Here is a 16,605-nt window from a genome sequence, read left to right on the forward strand (position 1 = left end):
TACAGTAGGTAAAAAGACAGCAACAAAACAAATGGGGAAAACTACAAAAACAGTCAGTCCAGCACCAACAATTATACAAAGGTAAGCTAACGTTAATTCAACATTTTCCAGGGCTGTGGATGTGACTTTCCTCACTATAGACTAGCAGCAGGACTTACTACATGATTAATGTAGATGTAAATAAAATACTATAGAGTTGTAAAGACTGAATAACAAAAGCTACACAGACCTAGCTGTTTTGTAAATTGTATTTTAAGCCACTTGTGTGTCATTTTCAATAATTATGTTTTATGTCATGACAACTCTTTGGTTAAGATCTGGTTAGGTTTAGGCACAATAACTACCTGGTTAGTGTTAGGGTTAAATGGGTTAATTAAGGGTAAAATATCTGGTTTTGTCACTGGAAAAAATCTGAAAACGCCCCAATGTATCACTAAAAATACCCCGTTTAGATTGTGAAAACAAATTTCCCTTTGGGACAATAAAGGCTATGTATCTATTCTATTAGACTTTAGTGTTAGCATGCTAATATAGTGGACTAAGATAGTAAGCATCAAACCTGCTAAACATCAGCATGTTAACATTGCTATTGAAAGCATGTTAGCATGCTGTTGTAGCATTTACCTTAAAGCCGTTGTTCATAAGTACAGCCTCACAAAGCCACTAGCATGACTGTAGATGTATTTCTTTACATACAGGTAATGTTTAAGGGTGATATGACATCATAATTTATGATGTAGAAATGGCTCATTAAGAAAAAATCACATGGCAGTAAATAATGGGTGCTAATGAAAACCAGGCACATTCCCAGTTTAGTGGTCATATCATTAAAATATCCAACGTGATTACCGATGAAATAAAAATGGTGGACAATTCCAGTGTAATGTATTTTGACAATGGTAACTGTGGTACTGTAATTAACTATGGTGCAGATTGACTGATAAAATTGGATACTAAGTAACTTTGTAAACTATGTCAGAAAATCATAGTTTACAGTACCATGGTACTATGATAAACTATGGAATACACAATAAAGAAAATGGTCAAGCTACAATGGTTCAATACAGTGTATTTAATTATCCATACAGACAAGACCATTCAGACACACAAGCTACACAACCAGACTGATACACTAAAAGGCACACTATGACAGACAATACTAACAGGGACGCTGTGATAGAAAGAGAAAAACTATATAACTGAAACACTACGGACAAGAGAACTGTCTGATCTGAACAGCCATTCAGTGGTCCTGGTAGTCTGGGTAGAACAAGAGCAGAAGAGAACATGAGCTTAAATTAAAAAAAACTGAGACAATTGTTAATGTGAAGTTCTTAGCAACATACTAAAGAAATAATATAATGATGAGATTGGTAAATACATACTACACTTCCATGAACTCCTGTCAGGGGAGGTTATAGTTTGTCTTCACAATAAGCAAGGCCTTGATAGTAGGAACAGCTAATCTTGTTGCTGCTGTCCAAATATCATTCATTTGGGAGAACACTGTCTCAATTGGTGCATTACCTCTTGCTAACCCATGACAGCAGACAATAATCTAGCCAGGTTAATGTGTGGGATGCCATTCTTTTTGAAGTAGGTAACCACTGTGCTCCATCTCTGACTAAGCTGTGTCTCAGATGTTTTCCATTCTTCCACTTATCCCCCCTTTAGGAACTCTTGCAGGCCAGTAACCTCGTCAAACAATGCATCCTCATTTATGGTCACATTGGGGCATTTTTCTTGCAGTGTGGCTGCTTCCTTCTGGATCTCTTTACGCTGAGGTTGCCTTTTTGAAAGGAGACAATGTAAATCTTTTAGATTATCTGTGTGGTTTTCTCATGCTTGAGAGTATTTCACATAGTGCAGAATGATAGGGATGTTTTTAGAAAGCTCTCTTTAGACATTCCTCCATTTTCCTCTAGCGTATTCTGACTAAAACTGAATGAAGTCATCACGTCTTGCAGTCCAATTTAGCTTGAAAATTTCTCAGTATTACAGTTGACTCCACAGTACAGTGGTCCTGGCTTTCAAGCATCTTGATCTAGTCATTGAATACGGTACAGTTTCCAGTGGTTAAAGGCCTGCCAAAGTTCAGTCAGTTGATCTTCGAACATTGTTCGCAGGACAATAAGGCATTTGTCTTCAAAAAGAAAAAAGGATTTCTATGGCACATACATTTTCCGCACTCTTTCTAGAGCAGGGAGCATGGACAGCCAGCAAACATAGCTGTGTCCTAAAATATTACAGCTGTCCTGGCCAACAAACTCATAAAAGCTCTTCAGTCTTGCAACTCTGACAGTGAATATGAGAAAATATCCTTGTGAGCAGGTACTCAACATCAAGGGGACTTATACCCAAAGCTGTTCTGGTTATGTTATGAATGATGTGGGCAGGACAATGTAAGTCACCTCCCGCATTTTTAAGTTTGGTATCCATTGATCCTCCTCAGCCTATTCAGTTTCCAAATTTGGTATTTTAGTTGTCGGCAGAGAATGCCACAACTCTTTTTTCCAGGTTACAATTCCTAGCATAGCTGCAATTTCCTCTACTGCTTCTCCTTTCAATTCAACAAAATCAAGCAGTTTTTTTTCCACAGATGTGCTGCCATCATATGTTTTACAATATCTGACTACTATTGGCAGCAGCTTTACTTGCCCATGATATGACACATCAATGGACATGGACAACATCTTAACCTGGTCATGGTCATGTGTTACCAAAATAGGTATCCATAGTGCTAAGATGTTACTCACTATGGTGTCATGTCTTGTCCAAGCACATGTAAACTTTGGCTTATAAAGCTGGGCGTTTAAATGGAAATTCTCTCATCATGTTGTCATTAAAATGGTATTTCCGTGTCTTGGAAAGAGCCTTTGTACCTCCTCTGTCTGCTCTTCTTTATTCTTCTTGTGTCACTCTTTCTTCTCCAGTCTTTCTCCTCTTCTTTTCTTCACACATCTTATTTATCTTTCTTCTTTTCCTTTTCTTTACTTTCCTCACTTAACTCTTTTTACTCGCCTTAAGTTTTGCTTTTCACTCCCATCTTCCTCTCAAATCTTTAATAATAAATAGTACATGATTAAACAGATCCCCATTGCCTACCTCATTTTGCATTTTATCTCAAGAATATTGTTTGGAATAATAAATTGTAACCCTTCTTCTTATGCATTCTTCCTTCTCACCTTCCTCTCCACAGGAAGCATTACGCTAACCCATGAAAATTTTAAAATACATTGTCACACTACTTTTTGTAAAACCAAACCATTAAAATTGCAATCTACATTAAAACTTCAATCAGAAAATTATATTCTGAATAATTAATTGTGCATTCATTAAATATAAAATCATATTTTCAAAATAGCCCCTCCACTGCATGTTAACGTGAACGTCTTTTGACATGCCATGACAGTAGCTAGCAAACCTAGCTAACTAACTTTGTCTACATCATGGAACTGGATACAGGAACAGCACTGAGCACTGAAGCCAATTTGACATAGCAGCCAAAGCTTGTAATTACAACATCATGTGGTGTTATTGGGCCCAAAAAAGACTGTTTCCTATAGAGGAAGAACATGGAGGAACAATTTTTGTCTCCCTGCGCTATGGAGCAGCTTTCATAGGAATGACCGGGGCCCCACCTCCAACACTGTATCCAGTTCTGTTTATACATCCATGGTCTCCATAGTTAACATTAGCAACCATAACATATTTAAAACCATATAGAGTAGATCATCTATCTATTTAATAAATTGTGACATCATAACATCACTAGTTAGTATCTAAAATGATTGCAACTTACCTAGCTTGAAAAGTTTTCCACAGCAGTTTTTTCTAAAACTAGCATGAGTACAGTAAGTAGTTAGTAGAAGGGTGATTTGAAGCTGCTTAAACAAGCAGCCCTCTCTAAAATATTATTTCACTTTGTGGCCCGTTTAATGCACAGTTAAAATCAGAGACATTTCTAGGGACATCTCCAAATGGGGACTGTCCCCAGAAAACAGGAATCAGGTCCCCCTAATCTACAGCACAATAAAAACTTTTCTTTTTTTCTCCACGTACACAGCTTGAGGATAACAAAGTGATGGGACATTTATGTGACCCAATTATAATAACTCAAATACCTTGCTGAGGGGACAACTGTGTTGATCTGGCTCACGTGCGAAATATGTCCCACCCTAGCAAGCTTAAGATTTTATCCAACAGTTTCCGGTTGATTGCTGGTCATTCTGAAATGATACTCCATTACGATGATGCTTCCACAGATTCCACCATCAGGGTAATCTTACACACACATACACACACACATTAATGACTACAAACCATGACACAACAGATCTGCATCATCTGCAAAGGATACACAGCTGTAGAGATGAATGGAAGGTCAGCCGGTGCATTGATATTCAGGACACAGGCATATGAGTAATATGTATGCATATGAACAACATCAACTATCTCTCTGATGTGCTTTCTCTGTCTCTCTCTTCCTCACACACACACACACACACACACACACACACACACACACACACACACACACACACACACACACACACACACACACACACACAGACACATACACAATCTATGACTCCCTCCTTCAGCTGTAAGACAAACAGAGGGGAGGGGAGAGGATGAGGGCAGTCAAGTGGCACGTGTTCAAGCTGTCGTCTGCACTGTGATATCAGCGCAAGTGTTTAAACAGCCTGACATGCACAAAGAGACAGGGGGTGACGCGAAAGTAGACACCCATACGGATAAGGATGTGAAATAATAAACATTTAAATACATGGTTACCTATTTGTTTATGAGTGCATGTATTGTGCATGAAAGACATGCATCTTGCTTGTTTTTTACTCCTATCTCCTCTGCAGCATGGATACCTGGCTGTGGTAGTGCCAGTGTGGTGTAATGCAGCGGCAAAAACAGTGTCACTGAGTTCATGGACATAAACCAAGCCACTGCCAGACCAGTCTGCTCCTCTCAGGAATAGCAATGGAAGAGGTGTGTATGAGAATATATATGTGTGTGAGAGTGTGGGTGGGAGGATAGATGGAGAAAGATTGGAAAACAGAGAGAAAGAGATGGAAAGACAGAAAGACAGGGTGAGAAACAGACTGATTGATGGAGAAGAGACATCCCAGGGATATAGATGCAATGTGTAGAAAGGAGGAAGACAGATGCCAGTGAAAAAGTAGTCTGCCCACCTTGAAATAAGCTATCTTGTGTACATTTACCACCTCTGCATGTGGCATTTCAAGCTCAGGGCCTTTATTAGTCACATACTCAGTCTTTGCTTTTTTTCACCGTCTTTCCTTTGCTCATACATGCAGATACTGTATACAGTATACAGATCTAGACAAACAGGTAGACAGATGGGAGGTAGAGGTGGCATGGCCTGGGATAGACAGAATGGGGATATTTATCATGTAATTACACGATGCAGAGTAAAGAGGACAGGTTTCAGACAGGAACACTAGCATACAAAGACAGAGAGAGATTTATGAAAAACTTGAGCCAGGGAAAATCCTTGACAGGTGACAGCTGAGTAACAACAAGATGATCACTGATTAAACTGAATGGCTAAAAATCTTAAAAGCAGAATTCATGTATACATTATTTAACTCAGATGAAGATAATTAATGCTAATGAATTGGTTTTCTGTTCATTTTTGGCATTCCGTAGTCTGGTATTTTAGATCAGATCAGGAAATACCAAAGGTATGAATGTCAGTTAATCACAACCACACACACGAAGTGCAGAATCCCTGACTTGGTGGTTTTGCTGGACATAGCAGTGCACACACTTCAGCAAGCTTCATGACCATCTCAGCACATTCTTGATTTTTCCAAGATGGATGGTAAATACACTACTTTTGGACAAAGGTAGGTTATTTGCACTATCCAGTCATGCTAACACTAGAATGTCATAACATGTGCCCCAGATCATATACCATTAAAAATATTGGATGAAAATTACTTGCTACTCTAGCTAACATTAGCTAACCGTAAACAAGCTAACTTTACAGTAACAACTAACAGGTTGGTGTTACTAAAACATTGTGCCAGATAAAAGACAGAAAGCCTTTGAGAATATAAATTCACTTTTATGTATGCAGACATTCTACCTGCCTTTTTTCTTCACATTTTTTATTCAGTGAATAAATTGTAATTTTGTTTTGTCTCTTACAGATGTAAAATGTGTAAAATGCTGCAGTAGTATGAGAGAAACATGTATGTGTTTACACACACACCAAGTGAACTCTTCATACAGGAGTTGGAATCGGGGGGTGGGGGGTATCAGACAAACTACACTGAATAAAACACACATTTAATATGAGATATGTTATTTGTGCAAATGTATTTTCATATATGAAGGTATACCCAATATTCTAATAAAGTAAAATGTGTATATTTAGTCTCACATTAGTACATGTGGAAATAATTATTGTGTGGCTGAGCATCTTGATGCAAGATAGGGTCCTCGGTTACTTTTAATGACACTAATAAACATTAAAAATTAAAATTGTGAAAATGGAGAAGGAATGCAGAATGCACTGCCACCAGTGATTGCACCAGCTGAACCTTTCCATGCTAAGGACCCCCAAATAGATAAACAGAGACCTAGGGGTAACTTACTGCTGGCAATGGAAGAAGTAGGTAAGTGAGAACGGTGTCTGGTCTAAGTGAATGTAATAGCCCTGTGACCTGGTACTTTTTAGTTAACATATTTTTCAGTATCATTATTATTATTATCATTATTATTATTTCAATTAGAAAACTCCTCAACAATCAGATAATAGCTATTTAAAAATCTGCAGGGAAGTCTAGTAGCCATTGCAGCTGTGCTAACAATATATAAAAATGTATGTATGTTAGTGAATCAATGATCACAAAAAAAATTAAAAATCATCTGTGTTTGAAGTTACAAGTTACAAGCTTCTACAGGTTTAATTGTGTGGTTTAGGCAGAAATTAGATTGATAAACAACTGTTCAGGTTAAAGTTATGCTTATCCAAGAAGTGATGAGGTGACCTAATGCCAGCCAACGAGAACGAGCATCAGGCACAAAAACTCTGTGTGATGCAGTACATGTGGCACCATCCTGGGTGAAATACCAAGTTTTTAGGGAGTCCCTTGGCTAAACGACGGATAATCTGTACTCTTCAACTGTCTATGACCAGTGATTCAGTTTGACACCTTAATCTGTGGAAATCACAGAAGAATCCTCCATGGAGCCAACTGTATTTACTATAGATTACATCTTCCACTAGTGTGCATTAGTCCAGTGACAGCTTTGCAGACTGCAGGGAAAACAGCAATCATACACCACTGACTGACTCACTGTGATTTTGCCACTCACCAAGTGGTCTCGTAGGACTCCCCCAACCACTTGTCTGAATGACTGACTATCTGCATTGAAGCATGGGGCTCAAAGTCATATCCAGTCACCTTCTCTTGCTGTCACCTTGATCAGAGCTTTTGCCCATTTTCTTACTCGATAATGTAAATCAGTGTGGATACATCCTCATGTCATTATGCACATTCTCTCTCTCTCTCTCTCTATCTCTATCTCTCTCTCTCTCTCTCTCTCTCACACACACACACATACACACATACACACACTACTCATCTGCATGCAACAGACTGCCCTGTGCCTGCTGAGGACAGCAGGGAGATGACATCACTTCTAAAGGACAGATTAGTAGAAGGATGGAAATAGAAGGTGGGGGAGGGAAAACATAATTCCTCTTTTTTTTAAATCAAAACAGTCAAAACCAGGTAAATATGCATTCTCTCACTCCATCTCCATTAGAGTCCCACATACACACAGTTATTTAGTCGGGATGTGTGCGCTGTGAAATTCAGCCTCTGTGCTCTCGCTGTTCTATACTCTAATGACTGTGTAGATCTGCCCGTTCTGATCTGCAGCAAAGCCTTTCAACCCACCAAGAGTCAGACAAAAGAGAGACACAGTGAGCCATAAAAATAAAATAAAAAATAGAAAGATGCAGAGAATAAGACAGACAGCTGCAGAGAGACAATGACAGAGAAGGATGATGAACCTGAATAGGTAGAGGTGTTCAGATTAGTGGGGAGAAGAGGAGAGGAAATATAGATGGACATGGTGTCCATGACAGGATCAATTTGGTGAATAATGACATAAGAGCTCCAGCTGCAGTAATAACTTTTGTTAGAAAGAATCTGTGTTTGGCCTTCCATGAATATTTCCATCAACAATCAGCCAGCTTGACTGCTTCTACTTCAAAATTTAGGATCTTACTTTCACTTCTGACAGATGGAGGAAGGAAGAAAAGGATCCCACATAACAGCTCTCAAGTTGTGCTCCTGCTGCAATGAAGTCTGCAACTTAAGGTACTATTGATGTAAATTATAAACTAGTAAATGGAGTAACACTGAGCTTATTAGACGAAGAACTGCAGGCATAGCACCCACAACATGTCATCAAAGTAAAGTGACACCTTTTGGCAAACCTTACCAAGGCATGTAAGCAGACAGGTGAATGAGAGAGTGATGGATGCGATATGGAAAATTTGCATCATAGACTGCGATCACAGTTACAGCACAGTGCAGATGTCCAAACTCTATGGAAATGTGGCAAATGAGCGGTACATGTTTAGAAGATTAATTGGAAAATGTCGAGACACCAAAGCTAATGTATTCTAGACCACACTCAACCTATTCCAGTGATTTAACTTTTAATGCAAAGCAAACAAAAGTGGAGTCCTGCTTATATCCAACATCAAAAATTCTGTTTCTGTTTCATTGTTGTTTATTATATTATTTCCCTTTAAATGGTTTAAATGGTGCTGTATTTCTATCATGTAGTTGCCCCCCACTCTACTGACAACTAAAACCACCAACATTCAGAAAATGTCAGGGAAATACAACAGCATATACATGACTTAATTATTGCATCAATTTACTATCTGAATGCATACACAATCTTTACTAAAGATTATCAAGCTGCTTATGTTCAATTATGTTTTTTTGGCCTTTTAGCAGGATGCAAAAGCCAGTGATGATTTATTTTGTGCGTATGCCTGAATTTGCGCTTGTGTGTCAGACTGGTGCAGACGGCCTGGGTAACACCGGAGTTTAATCATTTCCTGAGGGCAGCTGTAGTGTAAACAGTAGTCCTGTCATTATACAGGGGGGAGTGAAGAGCTGTTCGTGTGTAAGTGTATGTCTGAGTATGTGTGTGTGTGTGTGTGTGTGTGTTTTCATTCATCCATATATGTGAGTGCACAGTTTAGGTTTAGTGTTAACAGTAGGAGTCACACAACAGGGATTTCAGTGTAGTCCAGCTGAAGGAGGAGAGCATGTGAGAAACTGAGAGAGACAGAGCAAAGTCTGCCAGAAAAAAAAAGTGTGTGTCAGTGTGTCTTCGTGCGTGAATGTGTGAGTGTTAACTACTCTGCGGAACATTAAACACTAACGTTACCCATTATTTTGTCTGCTCAGCTCTTTTCCACATTAAAACTGTCCCACCTCAAACAACCACACATTAGCAGTGAAGCACGGTGGCCATCTGCATATGTACACACACACACACACACACACACACAAATTACTTATTCAAACACACACATGAACACGCCATACTCAATATCCAGATGGTGAATGATAATTCGAAAAGCGATATGGCAGAAAATGTAAACAGAAAACTCACTCACTAGTGTCTCAACAAATGCAAAGTAACACATGTACACACAACTCATGCATAGACACACATACACACACACACACACACACACACACACAGAGTAAACAGCAAAGACTTACTGTGTCTCTGCAAGGACTCATCTGACTGCTGCTGAGGGGAGAATGGAAAGTGAAAACCTCATGCTTGCTTCGCGGCACTCCTCTCTTTCACTCCCTCCGTCACTGCCCCCTCCTCCCTCCTTTTTCCTTCTCTTTCTCCCTCCCTTGCCTCTTTTCCTTCCTCCTCCTCCTTTTTCTCCTCTTCCTCCCTCCCTGTTCTTCACTGCCTTGCTCTCTCTCTCCCTCCTTCCCTCTTGGCAGAGCAATACTGTATTCAGATACACCCGTCTCCATATAAGGCTGCACAGCTAAACATGTCACACATAATTTATCCACAGCAGGCTGCAAGTTCACCTTTCACAGCTCGTGCTTGGATCGTATGCAAAAGAGGGAGGAGAGGAGAGGAGAACTTAACTCAGACAAACTTCTACTGTCAACAGCCACGACAATTTCACACTGCGTTAGAGTGTGTGTGTGTGTGTGTGTGTGTGTGTGTGAGTGTGCCTGCATGTGTGTATGTTAACAAATACTGACAATCAGACCATGAAAATGCTACCGTTGACCAAAAATGCAATTCACCTGCACTGTTCCAACATCTCCCTCTCCCCCACTTTTCTTCCTCCCTGTCTCCCCACCATCTGTATCTGCAGGCAGTAAATCTCATACAGATGCTGTTTGTGAGACCTGTCCACCTGCACATCCCCTTCTCTCCCTCCCTCCACTTGCCTTATCTGGGCTTTATGAAACATGACTGACTGGAAAACAGAGAGAGAGAGGAAAAATGGCAAGTAAACTGCAAATAAAGGGGTGGGGGTGTGTGTGGGGGGGTTAAACAATAGAAATAATGAGAGAAGGAATTAATTGATTTTTGGTCTATGATTGAAGCCAGGAAATGCGGCGAGTGGGAGTACAAGGAGAGCGATCAGAGAGATAAAAATAATATGTCAACAAATAAGAGGCCATCCGGTATGCTGTCTCCTTGCAGCTGTGAGAATCAGCGCAATTCCCTCTGTTGATGTGTCAGGTTTTGCACAGTTGATAGCTCTACAAATACACATGCTTGCTGAAAAAAATCAGCTGTGGTGAAGAGAGAGATAGAAAAAAAGAGCAGAGAATAGAGAGAAAGAGAGATTGAGAATAATAATAGCTGCACTTGAGTAGCATCGCTATATCGTAGCTATCTCCTCCCTCCTCCACAGCTTCAGTCCACTCACAGGACAGCCAGAGTCACAGCTCTGTTGCCATGGTGTCTAACTCCATCAAACACTACGTCAGGTGCATGTGTGTATGTGCATGTGTGAGCAAGCATGTGTGTGTTTGTGGAGGTGTGTGTATGTGTCAGGTGGGTGTTACCAAGTGACTCAGAGCCACATCACTGACTTGTGGCTGCAATATATCAGGGTGTTTGGAATCTATCACTGTATTGGCTTGTCTGTGTGTGTGTAGTGTGTAGGGGTGTTGATTGAGCAGCAGCCTGCAGCCTGCCCTCAAAATCACCCATGATGGATGTCTGTGCTTCTCTAAGTGTTAATGTTTAGCTTTTGCTTCTGTAAATATTTATCAATTCGCTCATAGAGTCAAAGCAACACACTACAGACACCAGTAATATGGAATTTCAATTTTAGAGTTGGCAAGTCACTGTCCTGTGCCCAAAAAAGGCCTTGCAGTTGTCCTCCAGGATTACGCAGAAATGGGAATGGGAGTTAGTGTTGTTGAAGCATGTACATGTTGTGTTATGATCATTAAGAATATAGATGGATTTTAAAAAATATAGGATGAGATAGCGCTCATTCCCTGGAAAAAACATTTGTATGTACAGTATGTCTGTGTTATACTCCGTAAGGAAAGATTCATTTTTTTCTTGCCGTACAGAGGGTTCAGATGTCAAACACACATTCGGAGCCCTGCTCATGATCACTTCAGTAGGTCAACTGCTTTGCCACACGTGCCGTTGTAATGAGCAATGTGGTGGCAAGAAGCATTCAAAGAATTTATAACCCATCATCACTGTAGGTCTAGCATTTTAAGATTTTACTTAAAACAGCATTTCTGGCCACTTGAGGGCAGCTCAAGAAACTAAGCACAACATTGACATATGTGTCACTTTATAAATGTGTTATTATAAATGATTTGCAACATTCCCATTCATACTGAGTCATGTTTGTGTCCACCTGATAAATGTAAGTCCAATATTCACTTTTATTTTAGTTCTGTCTCAGTCTCCACAAATCTGAACCTAGCTAGTCATTAACTGTGTGGGAAAGATTTGGGCCTGAACAATCTGGAAAATTCTTATAACAGTGAGTGATATTTTTCACATTAAGCATCGTTTCCATTGTTAATATAGAAAATATGATTTAGTGAAGCTTTGAGTTCAACTACAAAAATATCAGGAGCAAATGTTCTTGGCAACACATTCATCAAAAGTAAAAGTTTTAACTGTTGGCATTATTACTGTTGCATTAAAATGTCAATGTATTAGCTTTATAATGCTTAAACATGTATACACTGTTGGGTAATTTAACGTAGAGCAATACATAATTTTGATATGCCCATTATTAGCTTTAGAATCTGAATCTGCAGTCCTCTTTCCTACAAAAACCAAAGTAGCATAAATTGTAATGGGTTCTGAAATCTTCAGAATTTCACTTAACATTCACTTGAGTAAATGTATTTTCCCCCACTGGCAATGTGTTTCTCGTCTAAAGGGAGACCAACAGTGATGAAGAAACAAGGCACAGTGAAAGGTTTTGGACTTGCAGATAATTGCTGCAATTGCAGATAAGTTAATGCATGCTAAGGTTGCTGCCCGCTGCTCTATTGATGTCTGTGTATGGAGGAAAGTACAAAAAGGCACTTTTCAGGTGTTGCTTTCTAGCCCTAACATCCTGGTTCATTGTGATCATATCAAAAAGGGGCTATAGCTCCATGAACATGTCCAATCCTTGTGTTCCAAAAATTAGGAAAAGGAAAGGAGAGAGGAGGAGCTGAAGTTGGACAAGGAGATCTGGATCCATATATCACCTTTGATCCATACTACTATGTGAAGCCACAGCTGGACTGACAGCAAAAGAATATCTTCTGGAGAATCTCAGGGCTCTTACCAAATGGAAAATCCAGCAAGGCAACCCAGTGTGACTCTGTGAGGTTTTCAACATTCATAACAGACTGCTGCTCTGTTGTTGAGTATCCAAGGTCAAATCAGTGAATGGACCATCTTCAAACAGCAGAAGCTATTTTCTTCTGTTAAAACTGCATGGCATTTCTTCTCACTGAACAGCCCTGAGTGTGAGTAGCAACACATTCTGAAGCCCCAAGATGTGACCTCACCAATACAAGGATTGAAAATGTGGAAATCTGTCAATACAAAGCTCTATAACAGACCAGCATGGAGTGTCTGAATGACCACTGTTCGAATCCCTCCTAAACTCTGAAACTAACCACTGATAGAGGTCTGGTATGACCACTGTTATTCAGTTCAAAGTTAAGAGTTGGCATTAAAAACCAACAACCATAACCTTTTTTGTCTGTAATTTATAACAGAATAACAGAATTTATAAGACAGACATACTTCCCTCAGCTTTTTTCCTGCTTCATCTGGAGCTTAATAAAACACACATGCTTTCAAGCACACATTATACACCCAGATGACTATACACACACATACATGTCCACACACACACACATTCACTTTTATCAGGCAGCTTTGAGTCTCCAGAGCACCAACACTGAATTATTACAGAGCGGAGGCAGAGATATAGATGCTACTGTCACATAGGTGTCTGGTGGATAATTCTATCAAGCGACAACACAGATAGTAAAGGGGGTTCTCTTAATGAGAGGAGCCATAATGAAAAAGAGGAGCCTCTCCATTTTGAGTTTTGACAGGTGGATTTATGCAGTGGAAGAGCAGAAAGAAACCAGGCACTGTATGTGTTAAATGGAAGCAAACTGAATTTTCAAAAGATTATTTTTATTATCTGATCTGCATTATGGCTTTTTTTGCATTTCATATCCAAAGCCATAAAGCTCTTTGCATAGGCTGTTACAGTGCTCAGCATAACAGCTTTCCATGTCCACATAAGACACTCTGTCAAAAGGTGCAAAAGATATACCAGTAAAACAATCTCAAAGGTCCTCTTAAACTTGTTTGTGAAATTATTTTGTACTTCATCTAAAAGTTGTGTTCTGAGATAATATAACACAGGGGTCACTATATATGACTGCCATTTAAATGATGTCCTTCTGGAATTAAGCTTTAATTTAAAACTCACAGTTTTATTTCAAAACTATTTTTTTTGTCCTACTTAGCCCTTATTTTGACCTTCCACTGTTTCTCCACGACAGTGTTGAGACATGATTTCTCAAAGGGATCCCAAGGTGGAGAACTGAAATTTCCCATTTGAGTCCTGGGGTAATAAAGTTTAAGAGTCCCTGCCCTAAGCTGCTGCAATCGCGCTTTCCAGCCTGTCTGTGTCTCTGGCGCAACAGATATGGTCACAAGCCTCAGTGGCCGTTAAACCACAGAATGACCCATAATGGCGGAGCCACACTTTTACCCGCCAATCAGCTTTCACTTATGTCACTGCAGATACTTCAAACAAACAAAAAAACAGGCTTTGCTTTTAGGAATTTTATGGCATCTGGGACCGAGCTGGTATAGTTTTAATTATTTAAAGAAAGAACTTTAGAGACTTAATCCTAAAATGGATCACTCATCAGTGATTGTTGTCATGAGATTATAACTCATTATGGATCATTAGATCAAGTTGTTTTTTGACTGGGCACATTAGGCTTATATTTTAAATGACCTAATTAGTCTCACTTTAGTGTTACATGAAGCATATTAGACAAAACCAATGCAACATTAACTTGATGCTTTGCAATTCAGCCTTTAAAACTTTACTTTATATGACAATGGTGAATTGATATTACTTTTCAATTATTCCATATTTGGAAATTGTATTTTTTAAACTATTCAGTTTCATAAATGTACTGTTCTGTATACATTGTAGATGAAAATGTAAATAGCCTTCAGAATTATAAAGTGAATGCTCTGCAATTCTATATCAGTAATCTTTTCCTAAAAGTTAAACTGTGCACATCAGCACTCACATGATATTATAACTATATGCAAAGCAGCTTCAGTATATTTAAATCAGCAACTGTTAAGGCAGTATATGTATATTAGAATAATGTAAAACTGTGCAAAAAACCCCAAACAAATCAGACAAAAACTAAATCATATCCCACATGAATATCAGCTATTTCAATCCTTCTCTCTAAAGTAAATCCTGCTTTTGAAAAATCCCAAACTCAAATATTTCCAAGTCAGAAAAGAATGCAGCAGCAATCACCAGCAACAGGCAGGGAAGTTGTCGGAATCATAACATGTCAAATATTAATGACACCCTGTCGTCTAGATGAAGCAACTCTCCCCTCTCCTCCTCTCAGAGGCAGTAACAGACACACGAAACAGATTATCTTGTAAACCCAGAAGCCGTCCAACGGACACAGAAAGGCTGCCTTACCTGCCAGGTTGTCTGTGTGTTTCTCCTGCACTCGGTCTTGGTGTATGAGTGAGTGTGAGCTCACACACAATCCCTCTGAACAGGAACTGATGAATCTGCACGACTTCAGCCCTGCAGCGTGCAGTGCATTATGGGGTTTCAGTCTCTCTCTCTCTCCCTCTGCTGTGTGTGTCTCTCTCTCTTCCTCTCTCTGTTGGCACAGTGTTAGAGGGGGATGTCCTCGCCTCCTGTCTGGAGAGAGGAGGGTGAACTCACACGCGCTGTGTCCACACACATACACACACAATGCAGAAGAAGCCTCATGATGACGACTGGCGCGGCTCTGGTTACCCTGGCAACAGCCTCCCTCTCTCCCTCCCCTTTTCTCCCTACTGTAGCTCTTCAGTCTCTCTATATGTGTATTCTGTTTAAATATTGAAATAGAGTAGAACAAAAAAATGTTTCACAAACTGCATTCACTCTACTTCTTCTATTTAACATTTACATTGAGCCTGAGCTAGCTTGCTAACACAGAACTGAAGAGAGATCACATGATTACTAACTGTTGCTACTGCCTTTTGAGATAAAGAGAGGATTGCGTATAGTGAGAGAGACACAGATACAGTGTTTGTGTGTATGCACATGCAACGCTGTGCTTGTGTTTGCTTCTGAGTGTGTGTTTGTGTGTGTGTGTGTGTGTGTGTGTGTGTGTGTGTGTGGAGGGGGGACGGGGGACGGGAGTGATGGTGTGATATGGCGGCCCATGCTGGTTCCTGGAAGCAGTCTATAGTTCCTGTTTGTGGTTTCTTCCCCTTTCTCCATTGCTACTGCCAGTGCACTGAGGCCTGCAGCACTTTGATAACACAAATTTCAGTCACATTACCAACAAGGGAAGTACAGCTGGACAGACCGACCAGATGAATGGGTCATGTGCACATGTGCAGCCATATAGACAGACACACAAGGATAGACAGACTGTACCATTTGATGTAATTATCTCCATTTTCATCATTATTAATCTTCCTAAAAGTTGTTTTTAACTGTTATTTAGCTGGCTGATTCAGAGTGATAATGGGAGCTCAATGAATTATCAAGAAAGGGAGAGCTGACAGGCAGAAAAAGAACAGAGGGAGAGGAAGAGAGATAAGTGTGTAAAGGAGAGAGAATGAAGGTAAGGAAGAAAAGAAGATGAGACCTTCTCTCCACCGTCTCCCATGGCGACAGAGTGGGTGGAAGGCCGTGGCTGTCCTTCAGGCCCTGTAAATCAGCAGCTTGCAGCTGAGTCCTGCAGTGCAAACGTTGCACTGGTA

At 39.9% G+C, this 16,605-nt stretch overlaps 1 protein-coding gene across 6 annotated transcripts in view; it reads right to left on the bottom strand.

Annotated features, from left to right (window-relative positions):
- Positions 1 to 15,414, bottom strand: part of LOC128360383 (muscleblind-like protein 1) — a 68,079-nt gene extending 52,665 nt beyond the window's left edge. For 3 of the 6 annotated variants that reach the window (XM_053320801.1, XM_053320802.1, XM_053320799.1), the window contains exon 1: positions 9,807 to 9,874. The gene's annotated coding sequence lies outside the window, so the exon portion shown is untranslated. Of the gene's footprint in view, positions 1 to 9,806; positions 9,875 to 15,316 lie in introns of those variants that run through there. The other 3 variants (XM_053320800.1, XM_053320804.1, XM_053320803.1) reach the window with 2 other exon arrangements.
- Positions 15,415 to 16,605: the final 1,191 nt, after the last annotated feature.

Source organism: Scomber japonicus, chromosome 6, assembly GCF_027409825.1.
Source record: "Scomber japonicus isolate fScoJap1 chromosome 6, fScoJap1.pri, whole genome shotgun sequence".
Taxonomy (NCBI): domain Eukaryota; kingdom Metazoa; phylum Chordata; class Actinopteri; order Scombriformes; family Scombridae; genus Scomber; species Scomber japonicus.